The following is a 26479-nucleotide window of genomic DNA, read 5'->3' as shown; positions in this document are numbered from 1 at the left end:
GATACTTCCAGTGCTACATTTCTACGATTCTATCTCATTCAAATGATTTGGAATCACCCCAGTTGTGCTAAACCACAACCCTACATGAACTGCATGATTTCATCTTTATTACCCTTGTCCTCCTTCCCTTTTCTTCTCTTCTGGAGTTTTTTAAACTCACTTGTATGTTGTTTCATATTGGAGTGTAAATTCTTCCGGGCAGGGATCATGTTTGTTTGGAGCTTTCACAACGGAGCCCCAATCTTGAGTGGGGCTATAGGCACTACCACAATACAAGTAATTAAAAATATAATCATAATAAGGCTGTGGACTTATAAAAACTAATATGATAACATTATCTAAGTAAGGTCAATTATCTGTTCAGCTTGTAGGAGACCAGAGTTCCTGTTACATCATTGGTCTTATCATTTTGACCTTCCCTGCTGTCATCCCCATTATAGTTCAATTAACAGAGGAGTCCTACAGTGGCCTGATGAGCATCTGCTGCATCTACCTGGCAATAATTCAATAAGGAAGCGCCACAGGAAGAAATAATGAGAAGTCAACCCAGTTGTGCCATTTCCCCTTGGGAGTACAAAGCAGTTTGGTTTATAGGGAAGAGCATGACCTTCGGAAATTATCAGTTCATTTCACATTTCAGAGCTTCAACATATTATTGCTGACTGAAAAACAAAACACATCAGTTTGCTTTTCAACTATGCAGTCAAGAACTTTCTGAAATCCGTTTTTCTGACACGTGTGTACTATTAGTATCCCTTTCCAGATTGTAAACAAAAAAAGTAATTGCAGCTATATTCTGCATCTCGGTTCTCCCAAATGAATGGTGGGTCTCACTCACTCCTCCCTGAGTTACATATTAAAGCTTAGAATGCAGCAAAACTGTATGTATACAACCACACACACACACACATCATTGATGCCAGCTAGCAATTGGGTTCACTGTTCTGTAACAGCAACTCCTACTAGGCCTGACATACTCACTACACCTAACACACTGTTTTCATAGTATTTATCCATAAAGAATATCATCTGAAGTCTTAAATGAAAGCCAGTATCATTAATATCACTGTGAAATGTACATACACACAGTATGTAAGAAGTTACGTATATTAATACTGAAAATATGTTCCCAAAAGTCTGAATCAAGGCAGGGTTGACAAACATGTTTCTCCCAGACAAAGGAAATATATTTACCTGTCTTCCTCAGTGCGTAAGTAAATTAAGCATTGTAAGCCAACACAATGGAAGCCTCATTTCCATACGATGTCAACATGAGGATGTGAAGGCAACATGGAATCAGCACATCAGGAAAGAAACCATGAGATCATCGTGACTCTGGGGACAAAATAATGACCTTTGAGGTATATAAGGAGAAGGCAAAAGGGCACCATTTTATCCTGCACCTGAGGAAGTACTCAGGCAAAGCAACTACATTCATGAAAATGGAATTCCAACCAGCCTTTTGGAAATGCTGCAAAAGACATACGGAGTATGGCACGATTGCTTTTAGACAGCCTGTTAAAGTTAAGTTTAGTTAAAGTTATGGTTTTGTTTTATATGTAACCTCTCTGTTTCCATTTTCCTTATTCACCATCTCTTAAATATTAACCTTTGATAATAAACTTACAAGATTGTTTTGACAATAAATATATTTCAGTGCTGTGGTGTTGTGTAGGAATTGATCCTCATTTGAATCAAATGAGCTGGTGTGTACACTGTCCCCTTGGGCATAACAAACCTGGTATGTCTATCAGTAGCCAGTGACAGAGGCTGGATATCACAGGTGAATGCTTCAAAGGGGCTCAGAGACTGAGGTTCACCAATTTATAAGCTGCAAAGCAAAGCAAGGGCTAGCATTACCCTGAGGAGATTGAATGGCTAGCAGGCTGGCATTGTCCGGGTGCTGACCCCCAGTTAAGCACCTGCAAGTCTCTCTTGAGCTGAAGGCAGAGGGTAACAAAGTGGCTCTCAGTCCTGGGCACATTGAGAAAAAGTGTCACAACTACTTGTTGACCACGGAAGAAAGCAGAGACTCAAAAATCCTAGGTTCAATTCCAGGTTTTGAAGGGATCTGTGTACTAATGATTATAGACTGTTCTGCCCATGTCCCCAGTGTTTGTCCCCTTTGGTCCTATCCACCCCCAATCCCATCCTGGCTGCTGCTCCCCGCCAACCTCCCCACTACTTATTGCCACCATCCCCCAGCACACAGCTCCTGCCCTCCTCCCCACCCCACCCCTGGCTCACACACACACACAACACACACACACACACACCCCATCACACTTCTGCATTAGAATAAGGTGCTTCCTTCCTTCTCCTCCTCACTGCCAGGGTACTAATAGGGGGATCATTGAAAGAACAAAGGAATCTCCCTTTTCTCAGTTCTGGAGACTGGAGCCACAACAGCCCCTTAAAGCCAGGTGGAACAACAAGGAAAGTTATACTCAGCCCTGAAGTGTAACTCAGTCACATTCTGTGGGGAGGGTCCATCCACAGTGTGGTCGGCATATAGGAGCTGTAAGGGGATGGAGCATGCTCAGTGCACACTGAATCTTCAAAGCATTTAGCTGCCAAACTAACAAGTTTCTACAGAGCATATGTAAACTCATTTTCTCAGAGAGGCTTATAACTTCACCAAGTTTGGGCAGATTTTCATTAGGTTAGCAAAAGACATACCTGACATCAGGACGACACCTCTGCTAGATTTCAAGTCCCAGCTCCAAAGCATGGTGGCATTGGAATGTCTCAACAGAACAGCTGGAAATTTTAAAACATGGGCAAAATATTTTTCTGTAAGGACATTCTCAGAAACCATGAATCAATTTAGCTCAAGCTTTCCAAAAAAAGAATTCAGGCAGACACACAATATGGAACATACCAGCCTAAATCGTAGATTGGTAAAGTTGTAATTGAAAACAGAATCTTATAAGGGGAAACATTGGGCAGCTTTAACTACAGGCAACGCTACTAACTCTGCCTACACACACACACACACACACACACGCACGCACTCATAATTAAGGGAACTATACAATAGAATATATATTACTTTAAACTGATTAAAAATTTCTTTAAACCAAGTAAGGTCTAGCTTGATTTTGGCTCAAGATCAGTATCTGAGGTATACACCAAATATTGTAGTGGCCAATTTTGCTTTAAAGCTATATTACAATATTAATAACCTTTACAGGAACAAATATCTGTTTACACATATTTGGCCCAATTCAAAGCTTCATTAAAGGGGCAGGGTGAAGGACAGGGAATAGGATATAATGTGTATTTTGAGAATGTATTAGCCTAAGGGGGTGGGGAGGGCTAGACTTCAACTCAACCAGCTAGGACATGCTGAAGTACAACCTGCTTTGTCCACATTTTAGAGTTTTAATCAATTTTAGTTAGAATATGCTAGCTAACTCAGAGTTTAAGGTCAAAAGAGACCACCAGCTCATCTAGTCTAACCTCCCATATACCACAGGTACCAACACCACCAAGCACTTGCACAGTAAAACCAACACCCAAAATTAGACCAAAAGTATCACAACCCACAGGAGACTAAACTATTATGTGCTTCAGGGAGACAATACGAGGGAACAAAGTGCACCAATTCTCAAGCCCCCTGCAATGACAGGAAAAGGATTAAATGAGATGTACCCAGATAATCCTGGCAAGTGATCTGCATCCACATGCTGCAAAGGAAGTTGAGAAAACCCCAAGGTCACTGCAAATCTGGCCTGGGTGAAATTCCCTCCTGACCCAATATATGACAATCAGTTAGACCCAGAGCATTAAATAAGAACCAGCCAGTCAAGCACCTGAGAGAGAAGATGATGAGTGCCATCTCAGAGCACGGGCCCACCCTGTCCAGTGTTCCATCTCTAGCCACGGTCATCTCTGATGCTTCAGAGGAAAGAGGAAAAAAAAAACACATTGGGGAACAGCTGAGGAGAATCCCTTCCTGACCATTGCAAGTGACCAGGTAAAGCCCTGGAGTTTTTAGAAGCATAAGACAAACCAGTATTGAGCTCCTGTAGGCCTGAGCCTATGCTTTAAGCTCTCGGCAGGGTATAGGCGGCGTGCCATTATTTGAGCAGGTAACACCCCAGGACTGCTAAGCCCTGCTTTCGACCATCAGAAGCAACCCTCTCATACAATCGTACATATATTTGTTCCACTCTCTATCAAAACCAATTCAGGTGTTTGCCCCCATAACATGAACTGCAAGGTTGTTTTATTCCTGTGATGGTTACAAACCACATTCTAATTTCCAGCCTGAATTTGCTCATGGCCAGTTTATACCCATTTGTTCCTGTGCCAATATTGTCCTTTAGCTTAAATAGCTTTTTACCCTCCTTGGTGTTTACCCCCGATTTAGAGAGACCAATCATCTCCTCCCCACCCCCCCATCCTTCTTTTTGCTAGACTAAACAAGGTCTTCTAGTCTCCTCTCATAAGATAGAGCTACTGGAATGACCTTCTTTGCACCTGTTCCAGTTTAAATTCATCTTTCTTGAACATGGGTGACCAGAACTGTATACCATATTCCAAATGAAGTATACTAGTGCCTCGTACAATTACAATAATACTTCTCTATCTGATACATTCTAAGATTGCATTTGCCTTTTTCACAGCTGCATCACATTCGTGGTTCATTCTGTGATGGACCCACACTCCCAGGTTTCTCTCCTCCGCCATCAATTCCAACCGATGATCCTCCAGCGTGTAGCATAAATTCCTATTAGGCTGTAATTACATGGCCTTGCACTTTGTACAATTGAATTTTTCCCATTTCTGTCACTGCAGTTTTTAAGGTCATACAGATCTTCCTGTGTAATATTCTGATCATCTTCTGTATTGACAATGCCCCCCAACTTCATATCAGCAGGAAGTTTCATTAGCACATTCCTACTTTTTGCATTTCCCTTACCTTAAAAAAGGTTATTTTCTCAAAAGAAAGAAATCAGGTTAGTCTGGCATGATCTATCTTTGGTAAACCAATGTTGCATTATATCCTTTTTACAGTTTATCTCCATAAATTTAATTATTTTTTCCTTCATAATTTGTTCGAAAGCCTTGCATACTATTCAAATCAGATTAACAGGTCTGTAACTGCATGGGTCACTTCTCCCCCCTTTCTTATATAGAAGTAAGACAGTAGCTATTCTCTAGGTCATATGATACTACTCTCCTAGGTAAATGTATTAAGAATCCATGCTACCAGACTAGCAATCTCCTGTCACAGTACTCAGTAGTCTGGGATTTAAATTATCTGGTTCCCCCTGATTAGAGTGCATTAAACTCTAAGTTTTTCCTTCTATCTCAGAGATGGTAAATTTTCATTTCTATACACTCATTTTCACCTGTTGTCCCACCTTCATGCACATTTCCATATTATCATCCTTACTGATAACCATGGCCAAGTATTCATTTAGTTATGGGACCAGATTATCTTTCATCTCCTTCCCATTCACACCACATAGCAACTCAACCTCATCCTTACTTTTTTTATTTATTTATAAAAGTACAAAACCTCTTATTTTCATTTGCTTGGCAAGAACTAATTTAGCTTGACTTTTAGAAATGCATGCTATTCCTACATTTTCTAACCTCCTCAAAGTACCTGTCTCTTCTGATCAAACCATTTTTCCATCTCCTATTGGCGCTCTGCTTTCTCCTAATGTCTTCTTTGAGGTGGTTATTTGTTCAGCTGGATCTGGAGCCTTCCCCTACAAGTTTTTTTCCCTTGTTTGGGATGCAAGTCTCAGGTGCTTTTTGAATAGTTGATCTGAAGAAATTCCAAGCTTCCTCCACAGTTATGTCCTTGAGCAATTCAGTCCAGCTGACTTTTTTACCGAATTCCCTTAATTTCCTAAAGTCTACCCTTTTGAAATAGCTGATGATTTGAAATAGCTGTTTTTGATTATCTTTCCATTTAATTTAAATGGAATCAACTCATGATCACTCAATCCAAGGTTATTTCCTACAACCAGCTCTTCTATGATGTCTTCACTGCTTACCAAAACCAAGTCTAAAACTGCATCCCCTCTTGTTGGTTCCGTGACAATCTATCATGTCCAGGAATCACTGGGCCTTACCCATATTAGTAGCATTTATTCTCCAGTCTATATCTGGGAAGTTAAAGTGTCCCATTATAACATAATTCCCAACAGTATTTCTCTCTAATAAATATCAGAGATCTCCATCCATACCTGAGTCCACCCCTGGAGGTCTATAGCAGACTCAATAGAACCTCTTTTACAATCCTTCCACAAAATGATTTTTGACCTAAACAGATTTTGCTTTGTTTACAGTCACTTCTCATTTCTTCACAGTTTATAGCTTCATTGATGAACAACACTATTTCACCACCTCTATCATTATTCCTCTCTCTCCTAAACAGAAAATTATCTTCAATGCCTGTATTCCAGTCAAGAATACTATTCTGCCATGTTTCTATAATTCCTATAATATCCAGTTCGATCTCCTGCACCAGTAGGGCCAGTTCCTCCATTTTATTTCCCAGTCTCCTTTCATTTGTGTACAATCATCTCAGTTGTCTCACCCAAACCTCACTCAGTTTTCTAGATGGATTAGGTATAATCCTTTACTAAGTGCAACATCTCCCTGACTCCTACTCCAATCAATATGTGTACTTTCTTTTGCTTTGCTGTCCACACTGTTACCTTGTAGTTGTCCACTATCCCATAGTAGATCTTCATTTAGCTGATTTTCTTCTTCATGTGTATTGAACCCAGGCATGGAGATTTCATGAATCTCTCCCAGCCTTCTCCCCTCATTTCCTTGGTTAAAGAAAATACTAATTATTCCAGCCTTTACCCCAGAAGGTTAAATTTCCCAGGGACTCAAATGAAGTCCATCAGCCAAGCAGAGTTTTCTTTCTGTGAATGCCACTCAATGGCCGGTCATCTCAAAACCTTCCTCACAGCACAAATCCTTGAGCCTTCTGTTGATCTTAATTATCTTGTCACACCTTCACCCTCCTTCTCTAGGGACCAGAAGCATTCTACTGACTTTCAACTGAGCTTCCACTTCTTTAAACATTTTTCCTAACCAAGCGTAGTCATCCTTGAACCATTCCTTAGGGAATCTAGCAGGGTCATTCATCCCAACATGCAGCTCAGTCAATGGATTTTTCCCCATTCCCATCCTTTTTCAGCCTCATGTCCATATCTGATATCCTTGTTCCTGGCAGACAGCCCACTCTTCTGTCCTCTGGATCTGGCCTGGGGACAGACCTGTTATTTCTTCTCAGTATGGAATCCCCAGTCACACAGACCTGTCTCTTTCTGGTATGAATTAGTTTTATGTTCTCTCTCACAATCCCCTGTACATCATCCTCATTATTCTTCTGGTTCCAGTCCCTGGCTATCTCCATTATCTCTTCCTCTCTTCTGCAGGGATGGCTTCCCTTCTTTTCTTCCTCCCCTCCCCAGCTTCTACCTGTTTCTCTTCTCCTTGTTCCCCAGTGCAGCAAGCTTGTTACCCAATTCAATTTCACAACCACTAGCTGGTCTTTTTCTCTGCTTTGTTTCCATGGGCATGTTCTTTCATGGATCATGTTCTTCTGGCAGTCTGTCTCCCCCACCCAGGTCCTTTTGTTGATCGGGTGTCTGCAAATCTTCTCTTCTCTCATGCACTATATCTTCAAATCCACATCTGAATCCTATCATCATCATCTCCTCCAGCTGCATCTCCAATCCCTGAATCTTTTCTGCCATGAACTCTGTCAAATGACAATTCATGCATAAGTGACTTATATCAGATACCCACTCAAGGGTGATGTACATCCTGCAGCTTCGGCATCTAATCACCTTCCTTGTCTCCTCTGTTCCTTGGGTCACTTCTAGTGCTGCCTCAGTAGCCATTGTTGTCTTCTCTTCCTAGACCCTATTGTTAGAAAAAGAAAAAAAGAAAAGGGGGGGGGAAGCACACACACACACTCTCTCCAAACTCCCACTTACAAACTTCCACAGAAACTCTGCTTTTAGCTGCTTGCTGCTCCAATGATCACTACTGACAGGCTTTTGAACCTAGCAAAATTAAATCAGCACCGTTCCCTCATTAAGGAATATCAGCAAGCACTGAATCAAGCCACGCACCTGGAATAAATCGCTCGCACACATGAAAAATCAAGACTAAATCTCCAGAACACAAAATCACCACTCTCCTCTCAGGCCAAACTCCCTCACCCTCTTCCCCAGAAACTCCAGTGTTAGTTGTTCACACATACTAAACAAAAACTCCTTATTGTAAATAATCTTTCACAAATGGCACCCTTTCTGATCTACATGCATTAATGAGAAGAGCAGAGTAATCCAATGCTAAAGACATTTTTATAAGGGAACATTCACTGATCAGTGTTTTGCCAAATTTAAGCCTTCATTCTGCCATCTGTAACAATGCTGAAATATAAACTGATGCAACATCCCTTAAAACTGGGAGGAATGGATATTGGCAGAAATTCTCTCTCATGTGGATTTTATCTGGAAGGAGTACCAGCTTCCTCTGCAAAATGGCTTTACTTGAAATTACATGAAATCTCTGTTGTTGATTGCCGACCAAGTTAACTGAATTCCTGCTTGCCTACCATCTGAGACAACTCCTACAGCTCTTTTAAATATTAAAAACTTAATTTTTCCTCCCAGTTACGCTCAAAATTGTCTGCCATGTTATTTTGCTATTTTACCCAACTTGTGCATTTCAATCTCTCAGAGATGGGAATGTGAGTTAAATGCCTGCCTTGATGGTAAAAACAGTGTAACATATTGACTATGTTACAATTTAGACAAGCAAGTCTAAAATGAAGTTACAATTTAAAATCATGCAAATAATTTATTGACATCCTGTACATTTCTTCAAAGCTTGGTCTATTGGACAATATGTGCAGGCAGTATGGGAATCTGACCCATATTAGACATTATGTGTTCAAATGGTAAAGATAGTATGGAATCATGAGTTACCAAGAGCCAGAACTATATCTGCTACATAATTTTTCTTCAGTATACGAGACTAAAAAAAAAAAGTCTTTTAATAACATACCATAATTGCCCTGGTTTCTACAGAGATTGATCCTTAGAAAGTGTAAAATCTTGTGTGTCTTACGTTTAAAAAGATTGGGATGTTGATGTGCCAGAAATTGCTTTTTATCAGCATCTTATTTATAAGAATAATGGCAAAACTCAAGATTTTCTTGTGTTGGGGGAGGACTATCTTTCTTACCTAAAGGAAGACACACATGTGCAAGTGAGAAGTGCATAAGATCACTAGGCAAGATTTAAGTTACCGCATTTGCTACTTTTCTTACTACCACAACATTGACAGTAATTTGGGTTAGTCATTCTGTTACGAAGGATTTCAATTTGCTATATACAAGACAGTCTTTAACATTTTTAACCACACACAAATTAAAAATAAAATGAAAACCCAGAACATTTAAATTGAAAAGCTCAAAAAAATCTTCATTTTAACAATCACCCCAAGCAGCAAATTGGGGGGGAGGGGTGGAAGGGGGAGAGAGAGAGAGAGAGAGAAACACACACACACACCCGCCCTTGCGAGACAAGAATAAAAAACACAGGAAAATGCAGCCTTTGTCTCTGGATTGCAACTCACTCCTGGATCCTGGCTGTACCTACTCTGGCAAACATAAGAATCCTAAATTTTAAAAGAGTGCTCAATATTCAGGACCCTCTCCTAAACAGTGAGTTTTAGGCACATCACAAAAGTTAGTCAGCTTCTGAGTGCACTACTCACTTACAGGTAGCAACACTGGTGAACAAATGGGAATGTATTTACAGCCAACATTCCGCAAAACAACGAGAGAGCATTCTAAACACCCATCAAATATGTGCTGTTCTTTATAAATGAGCCACTAATCTCTCCAAGTGCTATGTAAATTGACCACGATTAAGAACTGCATTTACAACTAGCATGGGAATTCCTTACACACACACAAAAAAGCTCCTTTGCTCTCTCTTCGTTCAGATACTGCTGATTGTAATAGTTATGTGTGGGACTGAAAAAGCCAGGAGAAAATAACTTCTATCAATAAGACTGGTAACTAATTTTCTAGAAAAATGTAAGGTTCTCCAGAGAAGATAAAAAGTCAGTATGAATTGTGACATAGGCAATGTCTGTGCCACTGTAAGAGCACTTGTGTAGCTGATTTATGCCGATGACATAATAAAACTAGCCTAATAAGCAGCGGCAGCTATGTTGGCAGGAGAGCGTCTCCCACCAACAGAGTGCTGTGCACACAAGCACTTATGCCGGAAAAAAATTTGTCATTCAGGGGGTGTGAACGAACACACCCCTGAGTGACTTACCTTCTGCCAGCATAAGTGCTAGTGTAGACATGGCCTTAGAATATCTAAAACCAGTATTTCAGCATATTTCTGTATCTTTAGAAGTACCTTGCTGAATATCATCCATGTATCTATATAGGGGTTTTCTTAGTATGAAAGACCTGACCAGTCAATTGTGAACTCACAAACAATAAATTAGTAAGAAAAAGAAAGGGCGGGGTGGGGAAACTAATGCCCATTTGTTCCAGGATAGTATCTTAAAAATAAATAAAAAGCTTTGTACTTCCTATTATATAACTGTGCATAATCTCATATTGATCTTATTTGACTATATTTATGGACATCATCATCAATTCTATTTAATAAGTTTTGTAAACGTCACCTATTAGGTATTAACTTCAAGATTTCTTTTTAAATTATAACGTAAATACAACTGTTTTCTTTAGTCCCTTCTCTCTCCCTCGCTCCACATGTTCACACTGCACACTCACCCACACCTAGAAGCATGCTTAGATTCATCCAAGATTTATAATGGGTTCTGATGATGTAAACTATAGCACAGTGCTCTGGCAGTCTGCCAGGGAGGAGGCCATAGCGCAATAAAGCAGCCACAACCACCCCTCCACAGGAGGGAATGGAAGAGGCTTGGCCAGGATACGCATCAATTCATTATATCCCCCTCAGTAGCCTCTAACGCCCTGCTATAAAAATCAAGCTGCACCACCCAGTAGAAACCTTAGGAGAGGGAAATCAGTAGTGGCAGAGGCCTACATTCCCCTGGGGTAAATTCCCCTCAAACATAGGGAAGTGTAATGTATACCTCCATGCACCAGCTTCAGTGAATCTAGCCCGCAGTTAGTTATTCACCTTTTTATGTATTTATTACCAAAGTTATTTATCATCCCATCTTAAAATCCCCAGGTGAAGTTGCTACACATACCATAAACATTTTGTTCTAAAATAGTTATTCTGGATGCTTCAGAACATAAACTTGTGATATTTTAATTTCAGAGATATATTTAAATTGGTGCTGCTTAGACACTGCAAGTACTTGAGACAGCATAAGAAACAACACCGAAATGGTGAAAGAATAGTTTAGGAGTCCACTTCACTTGTTTTACATTGCTTAACTGAATTTCACAACCTATTACTACATGACAGCATTTGTAGAGAAGTTAGTCAGAAATTTTACTCTTTCCACATTTTCCCCTTTTCTCCTTCCATTAACTGTCAGCTGTTAACACACCCTAACTCTATCCAGAGGAGGATTAAGAGTTCCTCCCAGAGCTAAAAAATGTTATTCCATGGACCATCCATTGGATATAGAGTTTTGATGCAGTAATACAATTCTTTTCCCTCACTTCTCTATCAATTCACTTTTAAGTGCACTTATACTGCACTAGACTACATTTATCCATGACCTAACAATCCTTCAGATCCATTTTGTGGTAGCTGTGTTGATCCCAGGATATTAAAGAGACAGGGTGGGTGAGGTAACAGCTTTTATTGGATCAACTTCTGTTGGTGAGAGAGACAAATGCTCAAGCTTACACAGAGTGTACTCGGTGCCACAGCTAAATACACTGTGGAACAGATTGTTTAGCATAAGTCGTTAACACGTTTCAAGGGACGAGGAGTAATGGTCTCAAGTTGCAGTGGGGCAGGTTTAGGTTGGATATTAGGAAAAACTTTTTCACTAGGAGGGTGGTGAAGCACTGGAATGCGTTACCTGGGAAGGTGGTGGAATCTCCTTCCTTAGAGGTTTTTAAGGTCAGGCTTGACAAAGCCCTGGCTGGGATGATTGAGTGGGGGATTGGTCCTGCTTTGAGCAGGGGGTTGGACTAGATGACCTCCTGAGGTCCCTTCCAACCCTGATATTCTATGATTCTAAGGGACCATTCAAGGTGAAGTAGCCCTTCAGTAATGGGGAAAGGGGAGAGGAGCTCGTATTGTGTATTCTGCAGTTGAACCTCTGCATTTCCATTCCAATGTAGCTAAATTGTTTCAAAATCGATATTCCATTCATTCAATTTTTCTAAAACATTTTTCCCCTTAAATGAGTGCACTACCAAAAATTGCCAGTTCTTATTAGGTTGGATATTTTATTTCCTTTCAACCAAACAAAAGCAATTCTATTTTCCATAAAATATTTTAATTAGTAGTTTTATTGTAATAAAGATTCCCAGATTTTACAGCCGGAAGTACCATTATGATAATCTAATCTGCCCTCCTGTACAACACCGGCCAAAGAACCTCACCCAATAATTTCAGCATCAAGCCCATAACTTCTGCTTGAGTTATAGTATCTTTTTAAATCAAGATGCGACTTTTTTAAGACTTCAAGTGATGAAGAATTCACCCTATTCCTAGGTAAACTGTCCTAAAGGTTAATTACCTTCACTTTATTTGTGCTTTAACGAAAAAAATAAAGAAAATTAAATATCTGCACTCCAGCCACCCAACCCCATACTTCTCCCCTTCATTTTAATAAAAGGGGCTAGTGATTTTGGGTACCCATCATGAAACACCTGAAAGAGGCTTAACTTTCAGAGAATGCATGCACAGCATATTCTAAAAATCAGGCCCCTTTTAAGGTGTCTTAGGTTGGGCATGAAAAAATGAGGAACCCCAAATTAGCCGTCACATTACATATCTTTGTTGAAAGCCCTTTCTTGTGATGATCTCATGGCCCATGAAAAATAGTCACCCATTGGTTTCCTTATTCGGAAAGATATTGCATTCATATTTAACTCTGACATGCCAGAGTATTGTTGTCACATCAAAAATCAGACTCTTTATAGTGTCTTAATAGAAGCAGATATGTCACCATGGGACGGGGGAGGGGAGGGAAAAAACAGAAAATCTGAATATTTTAAAGTCATGAACACAAAAAAGAAAAAATATTACTTTTCTTTTAGGCCTGATTTTCTCTAAGGAGATAACTTTAGATAGGACTCAATTAAGTGAACACAACAAAGTGAAAGGGAGAGATGGAGCAGGTAGAGAGAGAGAGAAGGAAAGAGGAAACAGACATTGAAGAAGTATGTATTGGTAAATTTCAAGCCATGTCTATGCATGTAATTTTTAAACAAAAATGGGTGGATTTTCCATGGAAAAAAAATGAACTACATGACTGATAGAAGCATTTTTGAAGACTCAAAACTACTTCAGACAAAAAATAAAAAATCAAGGTGAAAATAAAAAGGTTTGCCTAAACTAGAGCTGTCAAGCAAGTAAAAAAAATTATCGCAATTAATCATGCAATTAAAAAAATTAATCGCAATTAATAACAGAATACCATTTATATAAATAGATTTAGATGTTTTCCACATTTTCAAATACACTGATTTCAATTACAACACAGAAAACAAAGTGTACAGTGCTCACTTTATTTTTTTATTACCAATATTTGCATTGTAAAAAAGAAACTATTTCAATTCACTTAATTCAAGTAATGTAGTGCAATCTCTTTATCATGAAAGTTGAACTTACAAATGTAGAATTATGTACAAAAAAATAACTGCATTCAAAAATAAAACAATGTAAAACTTTAGCCTACAAGTCCACTCAGTCCTACTTCAGTCAATTGCTCAGACAAACAAGCGTGGTTACAATTTGCAGGAGATAATGCTGCCTGCTTCTTGTTTACAATATCATCTGAAAGTGAGAACAGGCCTTTGTACGGCACTGTTTTAACTGGCATTTCAAGATATTTACATGCCAGATGCACTAAAGATTCATATGTCCACTCATTCTTCAACCACCTTTCTAGAGGACAGGCGTCCATGCTGATGATGGGTTCTGCTCGATGAGTATCCAAAGCAGTGTAGACCGACGCATGTCCGTTTTCATCATCTGAGTCAGATGCCACCATCAGAAGGTTGATTTTCTTTTTTCGTGGTTCGGTTTCTGTAGTTTCCGTATTGGAGTGTTGCTCTTTTAAGACTTCTGAAAGCATGCTCGACACCTCATCCCTTTCAGATTTTGGAAGGCACTTCTGATTCTTAAACCTTGGGTTGAGTGCTGTAGCTATCTCTAGAAATCTCACATTGGTACCTTTTTTGCGTTTTGTCAAATCTGTAGTGAAAGTGTTCTTAAAATGAACAACATGCTGGGTCATCATCTGAGACTGCTGTAACATGAAATATATGGCAGAATGCGGGCAAAACAGAGCAGGAGACATACAATTCTCCCCCAAAGAGTTCAGTCACAAATTTAATTAACACGTTTTTTTTTAAAACGATCATCATCGGCATAGAAGCATGGTGGAATGGTGACTGAAGCATGAAGGGGCATATGAAAGTTTAGCATATCTTGCATCTAAATACCTTGCAATGTTGGCTACAAAAGTGCCATGCAGATGTCTATTCTCACTTTCAGGTGACATTGTAAATAAGAAGCGGGCAACATTATCTCCTGTAAATGTAAACAAACTTGTTTGTCTTAGCAATTGGCTGCACAGGAAGTAGGACCAAGTGGACTTGTAGGCTCTAAAGTTTTACATTGTTTTGTTTTTGAGTGCATTTACGTAACCACAACAATCATCTACATTTGTAAGTTGTGCTTTCATGACAAAGATTGCGCTACAGTACTTGTATGAGGTGAATTGAAAAATACTATTTCTTTTGTTTATCATTTTTACAGTGCAAATATTTGTAATAAGAATAATATAAGGTGAGCACTGTACACTTTGTATTCTGTATTATAATTGAAATCAATGTATTTGAAAATGTAGAAAAACATCCAAAATATTTAATAAATGTTAATTGGTATTCTATTGTTTAACAGTGCGATTAAAACTGTGATTAATTTTTTTAATTGTGATTAATTGTTTTGAGTTAATTGTGTGAGTTAACTGCGATTAATCAATGGCCCTAGCCTAAACCCTTTCAAGAAATAATTGTAGTAATTAGAAGGCCACTGACTGTACTTGACAGGCAGGTAAATTAAACATCCCTTGTAATCTTTGGACCTGATCCTGCTTTCACTGAAGTGGGTAAGCATTTGCCATTGGTTTTTCTCAGCTCTAGGAATGGACTCGGAGTCACATTCTGTGTGACTTGGGGTGGGGGTGGGCAATTTGTCAGAGTGAAGTTCCAGGACATACACATGGAAAAAAGTGTCACTGAGCAGTTCTACATACACAACAAGCTACAATGATTTTTTAAAAGTACATCTTACCCAATCTCTTAGAAATAGTCCTTAAAAAAAAAAAAAGTATCACGAATTAGGGGACATTCAGCATCAATGAGAAAAAGGATTTACATTTTCTACATCCAGTTCACTCAAACTGGAAGCATTTGGCCATCTTCTGTAATCTAAATTCAATTACAACTGATATAATGTAAGCATTTATTGTGGATCGGAAATCCTTTAAGAACGCCTGATGTGTGGTAAGATTTTTGCTGACAATGGTGGCTGCACAGAGAAAGCAGTTTGGACTCTCAGTGTGGCTCCATCCTAAAACCATGTTGTAACAAAATTGTGACATGTAAAGTGATTAAGGAAAAAATACCAGAAAATGTTCCACAGGTCTTTGATCCATACATCTTCCAAGCTCTACCCTGAATTACAATAAATTCCTGCTCACAAATAAATCAAGCCTAATATACAAGAGAAAGTGGCAATAAATGAAGCATCTTGTCCTACATATGCTATGTTCTTACAGCAAGCCACCCAGTCATTTAATGTCACTTCACTCATTCATTCATTGCTTTTCACAATTTCTAATGTAAAACAAAGTCATCATAACAGAATCTAAACAATATCTTCCTGTTAAGTCTTTGATTCAAAATTCTGGTCTTGTTTAAAAGGTAAGATTTTTATTAAAAATATATCAGGGAAAATATCTGCATATTTTCATTTCTTTTATTATTTTCCCTTATTAAACAACCGATGATACAATTTGTAAAATAATATTACATGCCTAGATTACTTGATGCAAACTTGACTATGCACAGCTGGCATGCTAAAAGAACTTTGGCTAAAAATAAACATTAAAAGTATGCTAGAAATAAAAACTCAGTATTGCTAACTCTCGTATTTTATCATGACCCATGTAATAGTTAGTGTTTTTCTTAAAGCCGCAGCTCCTGAAGTCATGTTATGCAAGAATCTCAACTTTTTTCTTTTAAAAAATATAAAAGTATCTAGCCCTTATGGCTGTGGAGAAAAGCTTGAAAACATGAATCTTAAGAGGCTCAAAAACAAGAAGGCAAATAAAAAGACCCCAAAATTTATTATTCTTTAAAATATGATTGTGGGGGGACCTCACTTGCAATTTTGAGCTTGAGATTGGCAATACTGACTAAATATTAGGCCTTATCACAAGCTCTCTCACCGAAAGCCAGATTGTAATACTCTTTTCCACACTACAGTAGGACCTTACTCCCCAAAGGGTCCCTTTAAAATCAATTACGAGTACTTGTGGAGTAAACAGCTATTCAGCATGAGTAACAGCAACACAACTTTGCTCTGAGTGAATTTATAGTCTACCAGATGGTTTGGGATGATTTAGCCTTCTTTCTTTACCGGTCTCCTCATGCAAATATCTAAAAACCAACTACAATGCTTAAAAATGGAATCCAAGTGCTGCGGGAAGTGATCCAGCAAGCGGAACTCTTCCCTGTGGGTCTATATCAGCCCTCTGTCTGTGTAACGTTTTCCATCACTAGTGGCTTTCAACATGGAAGACTTTGTAATTTAGAGTAATAGAAATAAAACAAATCTCCATGAGAGAGACTGTGTGAGACTTGCTATGTAACAGCAGCCACCCTAAATTGCCTCACAACACTGCCCCTTCTCCCCCCTCATGAGATAGAAGCAACACTAAGGCCAAGTCTACACTGCAACTCACTTAGGTACAACTTACGTTGCTCAGAGGTGTGAATAAGCCACCCCCTAAGCACCAGTGTGGACAGTATTAGGTCAGTGGGAGAGCTTCTCCTGACTACATAGCTATCACCTCTCATGAAGGTGGATTTATTATGCAGCTGCACCGATGTAGCACTTCTAGCGTAAACTAGCCCACAGAAAATTGCACGATAAACACACATAGCTACATATAACCATGCCCCAACACACTGGGGAAATATACGGTCTTTTGAAAGCGACTGAGGGCTGGTCTACACTAACGCTGTAAGTTGACCTAAGTTACGCTACTTCAGTTATGTAAGTTACTTAACTGAAGTCGATGTAATTTAAGTCAATTTACAGCGATGTCTACACCAGACTATGTCAATGGGAGATGTTCTCCTGCCAACTTACCTTCGGCCTCTCAGAGAGGTGAAGTACAAACATCAATGGGAGAGTGCTCTACCATCAACTTAGCTTGTCTTCACCAGACCCACTAAATCAACACCGCTGCATCTATGGCAGCAGTGCCAATTTAGCCAGAAGTATATACAAGCCTTTAGAACTGGGCCCTTATTTGTGAGCATCAAAGGCCCAATAGCAGTTTTATTAAGAGGAGGGATCCTGCTTACCTAAATCCCCCCACTACTGTCCCGGTGGAGTTCCTCCTTCCAGACAGTCACCAGTCTTCTGAATTAGACGCAATTTTTGCATCCCATCTGCTTCCAGCCAGCTGGGTCTGAACAGAGTCCAGATAGACACTGTCTCTAGTTCTGCATCCCAGAGTGCAGGCTCCCACTCTCTGGCACCTCTCCTTCCTAGATTCTTTGGGTTTTTGGTCAGTGTCTTGAGGTGGAAAGCAAGTTCCTTCTGCCCCACTTCTCCAGAGGCATCTTCTCTTTCTGGTGAAGGCATGGTTCCCTTCTCAGACAGCATGTCTCTTTTTAAAAGCAGTCTAATGCTTTTCTCTTTATGTCCTTCCACTGGGGAAGTTGCATGAACCACCATCTTCCCCCCACCCATGGGATTCCTGGGCAAAGAGTTATTAAAAAAAACCACCAATGGTTCTGCCAAGAGCAACCCCATTGTTATACCAAAGTAGAGCTATTCAGTTAACAGTCCTGTTTCACCTTCCCAGATATTACCTTAAAGACTAACAGATTTATTTGGGCATAAACTTTCATGTGTAAAAAACCCACTTCTTCAGATGCATGGAGTGCATACATCTGAAGAAGTGGGTTTTTTACCCATGAAAGCTTATGCCCAAATAAATCTGTTAGTCTTTAAGGTGTCACCAGACTCCTCATTGTTTTTGTGGACACAGACTAACATGGCTACCCCTCTGATACTTGTCTGTTCACTATGTACCAAGTGCCCACTACCAAAACGATTATCTAATTCATGACTGTCACAACCAAACAATATTTCACAAAATGTAATTCATAATTTGACACAGGCATATTCCTCAAACTGCTACTACTGTTTAAATTAGATAAGGTATTCTTTTCCCACTTCTTGTTCTAAACAGTGTTACAATGATGTGCAGTGTTATGCTGCCAGTTATATCCCATCCAAAGGCAGCTGGATTTCAGTGCCAGTTTAAGTGAAGTGAGTCAGTTATTAACAATTACAATGATTTATTAATTATTATAGTAACCACCAGACCTCACCTGGAAGTACCAACCAGTAAGCTGCTCTTCAAGTTACAGCATGGCAATGTTGTCAAGAAGCACAAAAGTATTTATTTACTTATAATTAAAATGTAGAGAGACTGTTGGGCATTACCTGTAATGCAGATAGTATCAATAAAGCTGTACAAGAAAACAGCTTTACAAAGTAATGTTTTATATATTTGAGACAATTCTTAAAAGAATATTTTTGAAATAACTTTTGCCTCTTCCTCCTGTGAATTTCCTGGAAGCTGAAAGTTTCTCTCACCTGTGGATGACAACTGCTCATCCAGTGGCAATATGGATGTTTGACAGGGTTATGTTACAAGTTAATCTTATCTAAACTGCAAAATGTTGCAGAACATCGCTTTAGCAGAGGTCAGAGTGCCTGATTTCACACTACTTGTTGACAGCACATCAGCACTGCTTAGTAGTAGATATTCAGTGTAGTACTTGGAACACCAGAAAAACTACCCTGCGTTCCAGAATTTATAAAAAGAAAAGGAGTACTTGTGGCACCTTAGAGACTAACAAATTTATTTGAGCTATAGCTCACGAAAGCTTATGCTCAAATAAATTTGTTAGTCTCCAAGGTGCCACAAGTACTCCTTTTCTTTTTGCGGATACAGACTAACACGGCTGCTACTCTGAAACCAGAATTTATAGTTTTCTGTCTATCTCTGATAGCATTTAGATTCCCAGTCATAATATGATAGTGTTGTTCAGGATGACTTACCTACTTGCAGCGAGTAACAGAGGCAGTATAATTTTACTATCTCGGAAGTAGGAATATTCTGACAAGACTTCTCTGTGCTATGAGTGGTGAATCATAAAAGGAAATGAAAGGTTCTTCTTTAAATTGCAGTAAGACCTAGAGACCTCAATCAGGGTCAGGGTCCCATTGTGCAGGGTGCTGTATACGCGCATACGGAGACAGTCCTGGCCCAGAAGAGCTTATTATAGTTTATAAAGGGTAATGTGAATGTGATATGAAGAAGCAAAACGGGAAGTATGCATAGAGTTTGTGTGCACAACTTTTTGGCTATATATCCAATAAATATTCTATGTACAATCCAGGAAGAGTGAAGTACTGCTACTAATCTAACCTAATGATCATAAACGAAAACGTGAGGTAAACTAGGATCGTTCACTTGTTCAACTAGGGAAGGATGTAATTCTGCTTGTCCACATCTACACCTTTTTCCAGAAAGTTTGTGCTACATAATCAGAGCATCCATCAGTCTGACCCATTTGTATCAATGGCATCACTAAGACATCCCATGCCCTCTGATACCAATTGGTGATAAAATGTGAGATTGCTTTAATATTCTGGTGAATATATTTTTAGCTGAGAACACTTTTTTAAAAATGGGAGACATCAATGTTCTTGGAACAAGGAAACTGTGAAAGAACACTATACAATATCCTTTTGACAGCTGACTGATGCCATTGTGTATATGAAGAGAGAAATCCATCCTCCTAAAAAGAATAGCCTTGAAGAATCCTTTATATGGCCTCAAACTTTCTTTGTATCCTTGTTGGTTCAAAACTTTTAATCCTATTCTTTCTGGCTGCTTAGCTTCTTGGACAAGTGTCTGGAATTCAAGGATCTGTACCAAAAGCAACTTGAGGATATTCTAAATGGGGTCTTATTTTTAAAGGGGGTATTTAACTGAAGTGTCACCTTTTAATTTCCCAATAAGGATGTTTTCCAACTAATGTTTTAAAGCTATATCCTCCCCTTCTCCTGCACAGCATCTGCCCTTTAAATTGGAGTCCAATTAAGCAGAGTTAAGAAATGAAATCCAGGGGGCATAGTTTTTACTTAAAGATTTCTCTGCCAGATAGCAAATTAAATGTTACATTCTGAAGCAAGAATGATATTCTGATCCACACATTCATCGTGCATGCACACACACACACACACCAACCTGCTGCAATAGCTCTAGTTAGTTCTTCATTCTATGCCAATGTTTCTCAACAACCAGATGTGGACTCGCACCAGTCCCAGAGATCTCCCTGATACAGTGTAGGAAAGCAGCAAGCCAGTTCCTGGTATCAAAAGGGTTGAGAAACACTGTTCTGTGCCACTAATCTGAGCAAGCTTCATAGCACTTCATTAGTGCCGGACCTGAGGCTATGTCTACACTAGAGACCTTACCAATGCAATGTGCTTCTGTAAGGTCTCTAGTGTAGCCACTCTATGCCGACAGGAGAGACCTCTCCCATCGACATAGCGCTTGCACACTACTACTTATGCTGGTGAAACTTATGTCACTCAGGAGAGAGTTTTTTTCACACCCCTGAGTGAAATAGTTTTGCCGACATAAGTGGCAGTGTAAGCATGGCATTAGGCTCTACCAGATCATTTAAAGCCACAAAAAAAGCTCAAAGAGAACATGTGCTGTAGTTTGTATTGGCTAGATTATGCCAAATGGTGCATCTTCAGGGTGGTAATTTCAAAAGTGCTCTGTGTTGGCCTCCGTTGCCACTGAAATGAATAGAAGCAGAGCTAGCAAAATGCTGAGTCCTTTTGAGAATCCTGCCATTAAAAACTTAATACAAGACTCTAATGTGTGTAAGAGCCTAGTTGAATAATACTAGATGAAGATTTCAGTGGATTTTGGGGCATATCTTCTAGTATTTCTGTCTGTTATTTTTTCAGCTATAAGAGCTTTTGAAAATGGTTATACAAGATGAACTCCAGCAAGTACCATGGCATGCATAGAGTCCCATACAGCATCATCATGACAACGAAACTACAGAATGCTTATTTTGGCAGGGGCTGATTCTGATCTGAAAAAGCAAGGCCAAGACTGGAATCCACTTTGGGTGGAGAGAGAATTAAATGTCTGCTCAGAGAAGAAGTGGATCTCCAAATGTGTGGGTGAATAACTGACCCAAAAGAATGCATTCCTAAAAATGCACTGAACTGTGCACAGGTTATTGCATAACACACAACCAAGTAAAATGAAAGTGAGGGAGGGGTTAGGGAAGAAAAATAATCTTGATTGTTTTTTCTCCCTCATTTGACTTCTGGATTTTGCCCCTCATTTACTGGTTCCCAAAACCTTGCCCCATGAGGGGCTAGAAACTGAGGTGTAGTATGTTTTGATCTCGAGCCATAGCCTTTTCCATCTCACTCTTCTTTCCTTCACAAATTCTTTGTAAAAGTATTAGTAAGTTTTCATGGGATGGAAATAACTGTCAGATATGAGCTGTAAACCGACACATATCTACCTATGAGAATCAACCTACATTTGACCCTCATACTATGACCAGGTTGATATGGCTAAGATTAATGAGTCAATTATTTCTGGACAAGGTACAAGGCACACAAACTGCTTCACTGTTTTCATACCAACTAGTATGCTCTTTGAACAGCTTTTCATACCCATACAATAATTCTCTGCAATTTTTCATTAAGAGGGTTATTCTGAAAATATAGAAATCACTGAGATGAAAAGGAAAGGGGCATAATGGTATAGTTCAAGCAATTCTTAAAAAACACTGCCCTTAATTCTTTTTGTTTGACAAATTTAAGCTCCTACAAGATTCAACATAATACAGCATAATAAAGTGTTCACAGTTCCATTGACCTCACATAAGAGCTAAAAGCCAGTGCCTAACACCACCACTTTGGGCACTGAATCCCCACAAACTTAAATAAAGCACACACACAAGACACTGAGTAAGAAATTAAATATATTTTTAACTAACTAGGATTCTAAGATATATCACCATTTCAAGCTATGGGTTGAATCAGTATAATCCAAATATTTGTTATTTTGCAATAAGCAGCATTACAACATTTAACTAGTTGCTTAAAATGGTCTTAGTGTTGGACTATTACCCCAGGGCCAGTTCTGCACCACAACAGCACAGGATGGAAGATGAGCCAGAGCTGCTGTAATGTCTTCAGTGATACATTCTTGCTTCCTCCTCAACATTTGGCATAATCTAGCCATTATGGGCTATGGTACAGATGCAACCAGAGCAGCAATGCTGCACTGACCCCTCTTGAACCTGTAATGTAAGCTCCATGACTTCCCCACCCATTACTTCCTGTAATGTAAGCTCCATGACTTCCCCACCCATTAAGGAAGAAGTTAGGGAATCCATGTGTCAAGGTTCCTTCCCCACTCTGAACTCTAGGGTACAGATGTGGGGACCTGCATGAAAACCTCCTAAGCTTACTTTTACCAACTTAGGTTAAAACTTCCCCAAGGTACAAACTGTTTTACCCTTTTGCCCCTGGACTTCCACTGCCACCACCAAACTTTATCTGGGTTCCTGAAAAAACATAGTTTGGACATGTCTTTCCCCCCAAAATCCTCCCAACCCTTGCACCCCACTTCCTGGGGAAGGTTTGGTAAAAATCCTCACCAATTTGCATAGGTGACCACACACCCAAACCCTTGGATCTTAGAACAATGAAAAAGCATTCAGTTTTCTTACAAGAAGACTTTTAATAGAAGTAAAAAGGAATCACCTCTGTAAAATCAGGATGGTAGATACCTTACAGGGTAATTAGATTCAAAACATAGAGAATCCCTCTAGGCAAAACCTTAAGTTACAAAAAAGACACACAGACAGGAATAGTCATTCTATTCAGCACAGCTCTTTTCTCAGCCATTTAAAGAAATCATAATCTAACACATACCCAGCTAGATTACTTACTAAGTTCTAAGACTCCATTCCTGTTCTGTCCCCGGCAAAATCATCATACAGACAGACACAGACCCTTTGTTTTTCTCCCTCCTCCCAGCTTTTGAAAGTATCTTGTCTCCTCATTGGTCATTTTGGTCAGGTGCCAGCGAGGTTACCTTTAGCTTCTTAACCCTTCACAGGTGAGAGGATTTTTCCTCTGGCCAGGAGGGATTTTAAAGGGGTTTACCCGTCGCTTTATATTTATGATACCATGTCTAGCTACAAGCCCTAATTATGGGAATCCCTTCTTACCCTGAGGGCTGGACCGCACTTTAAGACATGGCTCCAAATAAAAGGCGGAGTAGAGCCACTCCATGAGGAACTCTGCACCAGAACTTTGTACAATCCCTGCCAGAGCCTCCTGGTGCAGAAAGACTGGGGCTCACATGCAGCGTTATCTTGCATCCTTTGAGGTGATGTACATCCCTGGGATGCACACAACGGAGCAGTCCTCATGGTCTCCAGAGCTCAGAAAACGGCATTTGGCCTCAGGCCATGCACACATGGAGGGAGAGGGCTCCTCACAAAGGCCAGTCACAATCTGGCCCTTAGCCTCGGTCTAGGTTTTAATTTGACAGTTCTTGAGGTTCTGTACTATTAATTCAGCTGTTACCATATCATGCATGCAGCCACCTGCCCACGCTCAAAATTCCCAAAGTGTCAAATGTCATGAGCATTTAAACAGAAATATTGCAAATCACAGAACTCCTGACACTAAGGACAACAATGAAGGGTTAGTCGTAGTATGCACTGCTTTACTGAATTAGACACTGCAGAAAAGGGGACTACGCACATCTCTAGTGTCTTTTCTGTATTTGTTCAATGAATGAATGGATGTATATATGTGTGTGTACTCACACACACACACCCCGCTGTTCCACTTGCATACCCATACCCCAAGAGAGAATGTACTCTCTCTCATAATGGAGAATGGTAGACACTAACTCCATTCTCTTGTTTGGGTTATTCTCACTATTAAAATAGTTCCTTGCATAAAAGGAAAAATGGGTGTTAAGTAATTAGCCAAAGTATTCTACTTGGCCTTCTGCATCTTTTCTCCGAGCATAAGAAACACTGAATCTTCTTTATAGACTGGGGTTTAAATCAGAAGTTTTTAAAATATGTGTTTGAATCCAGAGGAAAGTAACAAAGGAAGATATGTCTAAGTTCATTACAAACCGCTTTAAACTACTTTACCTACACTTGAACTTCCATAGCTCATATGGCAGAGTTTGCTTCAATTATTCTCATAATCAAAAGAAAGAAAAATCATAAAACAAAGTTACTTGAAAAAAGCAAGAAGCTAAAAATAGGACCTACCAAAGTTAACAAGGTGCTAATTGGGATTTGATCATATATCCCCTTCATTCATATCAGAGAGAGAGGGCACATGTGCAAGCCTTCAGAAGATCGTATACAATGATGTATGTAAACACATTCGGGTCTCAGTGTGTAATCTTCCTAAAAGCATTTTAATTTTAACTGTATTTTTAATATGTTTATGTGGGAGTAGGATTTGTACAGGCAGTCTAGCTCTTGCCATCTACCTCACGATAGCCGCCTCCATTATGAGAGAGATATTCTGTATCCATTACAACAATGCCTTTCATAGAATCCTAGACTATCAGGGCTGGAAGGGACCTCAGGAGGTCATCTAGTCCAACCCCCTGCTCAAAGCAGGACCAATCCCCAACTAAATCATCCCAGCCACGGCTTTATCAAGTCTGACCTTAAAAACCTCAAAGGAAGGAGGTTCCACCACCTCCCTAGGTAACACATTCCAGTGCTTCACCACCCTCCTAGTGAAAAAGTTTTTCCTAAAACCTCTAGGTGTTTTATTTTCCAAAGTCAGGCATAAACTCATTTAATAGAGTAATAAATTAGAAATGAAGGAGCCTTTTTGTGTCATCTAGTCCAACCTCTTGTCAGTGTGGGATTGTATCTTCTCTAGTGCCCTGTCTAATCTAGTTTTAAGAATCCCATAGACCCTCTCCTGGAAGTCAATTTCACTAACAGCTTTCACTATTGGGAAGTTTTTCCTGATTACCTACATTTTCCTATTCTTAATTTCATCCCATTACTCTTAGTTTTGCCCCCTATCTGGCTACCCTAAAGTTTCCTCTATACCTGGTATTTACACGCCCCAAAAATTGATAGGCTGCCCTAGTAATAGTAAAGAGGAACAATGCTAGTTTAAATTTGCTTATTTTGCAATACCCTCTTGCAATCTGTTTCCATGGGGGGTAAGGAAGAGATCACTTGCTGTGAAGCTCCAAGAGTTTTCCATCATTTAACTGAATCACTAAAACTGTTTTACATGCTAAATCTAATTTATCAAATATCAACACCTGCACTTACCTCAGGCCTTATAGTCAATTCCAGTTTTGTAAAGTACCAGATGTTGCTTATTCTTTGTTTATTAACTTGATATATAAGGAATAAATTGGCTGTACCATTTCATCTTGCTCTCTAATTAAAGTTCTTGAAAACTTTAGAATGACTGGAAAAGACATAGCTGAAAATGGTTAGGAATAACTATAGACCTAACGCTTCCCTATAGGAGCTATTTTCTTCATTTCAAGTGATTTTGAGCACGCTTGAAAAGACAAGAAAATGTAGTCTCTAAATTAATTTTCTCTCTCTTTCATTTTACGAATGTTAAGTAAATGTAATTTGCTTGTAAAAGTTTCTGGAGTAAAAACCTTGGAGATATGTCGTATGCCTCTAAAAATAACAGCACCACAAACAGCAGCAGAAGCGTTCCCGCGGCACATGTATGTTTCACCTCTCCTCTGGAGAGCACAAATCCAGGAAGGAAAGGATTATTCAGTTTCCATATCCATTTCAACCTTGATAACCTATGCTGAAACTATAATACAAGCACCATCTGAAATGGTGGGTTTTGTGGCATGAGATTGGGAT

General features: G+C 39.4%; 1 protein-coding gene across 2 annotated transcripts in view; it reads right to left on the bottom strand.

The window, feature by feature from the left end:
* The window catches only part of THSD7B (thrombospondin type 1 domain containing 7B), a 484955-nt gene that overhangs the window by 415723 nt on the left and 42753 nt on the right, over positions 1 to 26479 (bottom strand). The window contains exon 1 of one of the 2 annotated variants that reach the window (XM_074967287.1): positions 1195 to 1326. The exons of the other annotated variant lie outside the window; for it this stretch is intronic. The gene's annotated coding sequence lies outside the window, so the exon portion shown is untranslated. Of the gene's footprint in view, positions 1 to 1194; positions 1327 to 26479 lie in introns of those variants that run through there. 2 annotated transcript variants of the gene reach the window in all.

The sequence above is a fragment of the Natator depressus genome, chromosome 11 (assembly GCF_965152275.1).
Source record: "Natator depressus isolate rNatDep1 chromosome 11, rNatDep2.hap1, whole genome shotgun sequence".
NCBI classification, from domain to species: Eukaryota; Metazoa; Chordata; order Testudines; family Cheloniidae; genus Natator; species Natator depressus.
Note: the sequence above shows the minus strand (reverse complement) of the source record. Positions and strands in the feature narration are given on the sequence as shown.